The sequence below is a fragment of the Lactuca virosa genome, chromosome 6 (assembly GCF_052849685.1).
Source record: "Lactuca virosa cultivar CGN04683 chromosome 6, Lactuca_virosa_CGN04683_v6, whole genome shotgun sequence".
Classification (NCBI taxonomy): domain Eukaryota; kingdom Viridiplantae; phylum Streptophyta; class Magnoliopsida; order Asterales; family Asteraceae; genus Lactuca; species Lactuca virosa.
In genome coordinates, this window is record NC_136431.1 from 110179931 (window position 1) to 110184298 (window position 4368).

General features: G+C 34.0%; 1 long non-coding RNA gene across 1 annotated transcript; it reads left to right on the forward strand.

Moving 5' to 3' along the window:
• The first annotated feature begins 2593 nt into the window (after positions 1–2593).
• Positions 2594–3529, forward strand: LOC145119202 (uncharacterized). The gene is made up of 5 exons (XR_013713734.1): positions 2594–2699; positions 2789–2962; positions 3062–3208; positions 3305–3341; positions 3422–3529. It is a non-coding gene; the product is annotated as an uncharacterized LOC145119202 (long non-coding RNA).
• Positions 3530–4368: the final 839 nt, after the last annotated feature.

Below are 4368 nucleotides of genomic sequence, written 5' to 3' on the forward strand. Positions count from 1 at the left end.
ATTGGACCTATGAAAAGAAAAGTAGAGCACCATCTTAACAGTAAATGACAACGACTTCTTAACAGTAGATGACAACACCATAAACAAAAAGGAATTTATATATGACAACCGCATGGTCAAGATGCCATGAAATTGAGTTCTTTTGCAACATAAAATTGACATAGCAGTATGTGTTGAGGAGGACAGATGGGCAATTACTCAAATCTTTCAAAAATTAAAGTCTCTTCCTACTTAAAACCTCCAAATCAACATCTGTAAAGCAAATAACAACTGAAATATGTCATCTTATATCCAAAGATTATTTAAATCATAGTAACTTAAAAGGTAACTCACCATTAAAGACTTAACATGCATGTTTTAACCTTTGTTTTCACAGGCTTGACCAAAATCAACAATGTCAAATATGAAAATTTCAGTTCTACTTTGTTGACCCTTCCTCTTCAAAATAATAGTTTCCTAAAAACAAATTGATCAAATGTTTTCATGCTGAAAAACAAAAACAATATATGTGCAAATGTTTTAAAACACACAGAGAGAGAGAGAGAGAGAGAGAGAGAGAGAGAGAGAGAAAGAGCTTTGTGGTGAATGGTGACCGAGATATAGCATTGCAACCACAAAACCGTACCCACTCATCGAAATAGAGATGTTAAATTGTTAATCTTTTAAATAGAGCTAAAAGTAAACTTGTTCCATCTCACTCTTGTAGAATCAAACTCTGTACCATATGCCTACAGAATCAAAATCTTGTTGAATCAAAATTTCTAGTAAGATTCTACCAAATAGATATATTGAGATATAAAGCAAATATAAAATTAACAACACAAACTCGTAGCAAGAATACTCTGAATTCCCTTCACATCCAACATACCTAGCATAAACACACACATCTGTTACACAAACATCACATACAAACATCAGAAAAACATAATTTATATTTCCACAGAAAAAAAATAAAGCATCAATTACCTTAATTTTCATATTACCTTTTGAGATAATGTTTTGTAACTGTACCATTTCTACTGGTATAAATTTAAAATTACCAAATTGCCCCTTCTTAGCTTCCTGGGTTAGTTCAAAACGTTATACTCGTGAAAAAATTAGACGTAGGATATTTCTGCAGTTGTTTTCCTGTTCCCAAACAAATATCTTGAAAAACCCCAGAAAACAAAAAATATATTTTGATCGTGGGATCTGTTGCTGGAGTGAACTGGATCCGAAATGACACAAGCTTCTCTTCAGCATTACTCTTCACTCTCACTGCCACATCATCATCAACCTCTCCCTTCTCAACCCCACAAGTCGTTGTTAGAAAAACATCCAGATAAATACAAGTTCCCGCTAACTCCTGCCGCAGAAGGTTCAATGGCGGCCTGACCCACCAATCACAGTTTGCCATGTGTCAGAAGCAAAAAAGCAAACAACCAAAAATTAAGTGTGAAACTAAACTCACCTTTCCGAAGGAATGTGTTGCAGATCGTTTGACTTCTTTGCAAATCTGCTGCAGCTTCAGAACCATCCGTATTTAAACCGCCGGTCGTCCATCTCACCCGGCAACCGATCAAAACACCTAATCAAAATCATTAAAAGGAAAGAAAAGCAAAATTATTTTCCAGAAAAACTCAATGTCTTCGTTTAAGAGAGGGAAAAATGGATTAGAGTTTGTATTGGGAAATACTGATGGCGATGGGCTTTATAGCAGGGAGGGGACAAAGACGCATCTGATGTGCGATCGGAGGGATATTTGCATACCTGAATGGTTCCTAGGGCAAAAAGTGTGATTCCTATGTTGCGGTGAGTGTTGTATTCAATTCCGACAGAGTCGCTGCCGAGTTTCAGTCCGGTGGCCCATCCGGCTACTACGACGACGTAGGCGGAAGCTTGGCAGGTGAATGGACAGTGGGTCACCGTCGTGCACACTGAAGAGATCCCATTCACTTTCGTGCACCTTCGAAGATCCTGTGGCGTACCATCCGAGGTCAGGGAGAGACGGTGGAGGCGATTAGGAAGGAGACGGAAAGAAGAGGGTTTCGATTTCCTTGGATGGCGGCTGTTGTGTGTAGTGTTGAGAGAAGATTAGGGTAAAATAGGATATATCGTGTATACCTATATGATAAGATAATATCGTGTATATGTGATTATAAGCTTAATATTATTGTAGATGAGGTAATAGGTATTGTACCTCTTAATTTTCAAGAAACATGGAATATGTTTAATAATATAGTGTGTGTGTATATATATATATATATATATATATATATATATATATATATATATATATATATATATATATATATATATATATATATATATATATACTATCTTATAAAAGAAATCTCATTATTTCTATAAATAGATTGAATATAATAATATTATTTTTTTAAGACGTCCAAACCATTAAGCTAATAGTACAACTAACCAACAATAAAATAATATTAAATCTTAAGATGTCTAAACCTTTAAACTTAAAGTACAACAAATCAATGTTAAGTTAAATGTATAGTTTCTGGATATATTTACTCAGCCCCCTTTAATTCCGTTCCTTCCTTATATCTCGTGCTGAGACCCATTCAATATTTGAATTGATCCATTCTATCTTCCCTACCATCTCATCTTCATGCACCATCGTTACGACCCACCACCACCACCATGTTTCTCACCACGAGTCAAGACCTTTTTCCTTCCTAACCATTGTTGTGCTTGTAGGTTTTCTGCTAAACTTCTTTCTCTCGATCCTTTTTCACATCTGTTTCATGTTTTGAAGCCCTAATCATCTTCATTTTTTCTGAAGGATAAAATAGGGGAACGAGGATTGGAAGATGAAGAAACAACCCCAATAATCTTTATTGGCAACGTTTTGTTATCATCATTGTTTGACAACCTCACTACTATGTCACTGTTCGTGCTAGGGTTTGACATCCCATGTGACGGTGGTGCTCGATTTATGTTGCGAAATCTGGCTGAAGTAAGTTATAAGTAAAACTCTTAGACACTATTATTTTGATTGTGATTTCACTCCTAATTAGGTTTATTGTACACAATCTTTTTTGTATCGGTTTTTCAGTAGTTGATTATTTGCGTAAACAAGAGAAGAAGTTGATGTGATTTCACTCCTAATTAGGTTTCACGTTGATGAAGAAGCCTTATAGCAGGAAACAAGAGAACAAATGGGAACAAGTGTCCGTGGAAGCCGATGTTTTGGTTTATTTTAGTATGTTGCATAATATTTTTTGTTTTGATCTTGTGGTTATAGATATGTTCATCTGCAGTAGCTAATTATGATATGTATCTTAACTCTTCTCACCAGACATCTCCACACCTCCACACATCAACACATCGAAGATGTAAGTGCCCTTATGCTAAAAAATTTCAAGTTGTTTTATTATTTTAATGAAGTGATTAAATCTTTCATCTTATTATTTAGCCTGCAGCGGTCATCAAGTTGTGATCCCATACCTTTCGGATAACCAATTCAACGTCATCAAGTTGTGATCCCATACCTTTCGGATAACCAATTCAATGACCGAGAACTGGTTAGCCTTTTTTTTATTATTAATTTCAAGTTTTTTCTTTTTTTCATTTTTGGGTTTAAAATAGATCCTAAAATGCATGGTTCAAAGAAAAATAAATAAATAAATAACAAGGGTTAGCTGGTGTTTGTCCACATTAATATAATCAGGTCATGCTCAATATTTCTTCATAAAATTGGAGTATTTTTTTTTTTTTTTTTTTGTGTATTTTTTGGTTTTCAGATTGATAAGCTTAAGAAAGCATGTGATGTTGTTTTTTGTGAATCAAGTGACTGGAAAGTGGGTTCTACTAATGGAAGCAAGCAATAGGACATGTCAATTCTCTCACTTGTCTATGAAGAAGATATGTTTCACTAAAGTTGATGATCGTAAAAACAATGGAGGTAAATTTTTAACTAAGAATCCGGTTGCTTTTGGTTGTTCTTTATAATTACTAATTTAGAAGACCAAAACAAGATTGAAAACAATCATCAAATTTATAAAAAAAAAATATATGTATACTTAAGAGTGTTAAAAGGATCATGAACGATTCACGTTTGGTGTGTATATAAAAACTCTTGGTAAATTGGTCATACGGAAATCTAAGTTATCATCAAACCTCATTCGAAGAGAAAAAAGCAATTTTGAAGAGTTAGGATATGCATCTATTTGCACGTTTACAAACTCAAGTATAATTAATTTCATAGAAATTTTGACTGCTGGTATAATTTGTTGAACAAAATACATTCTTATATAACTTAAGGCGATATTATTATAAATCGATAAAGAAAGGAGATTGTAGTAATTTTACAAAGCATGCTATGTAATTAGAGTCCTCTAATACATATTTACATTGAAAACG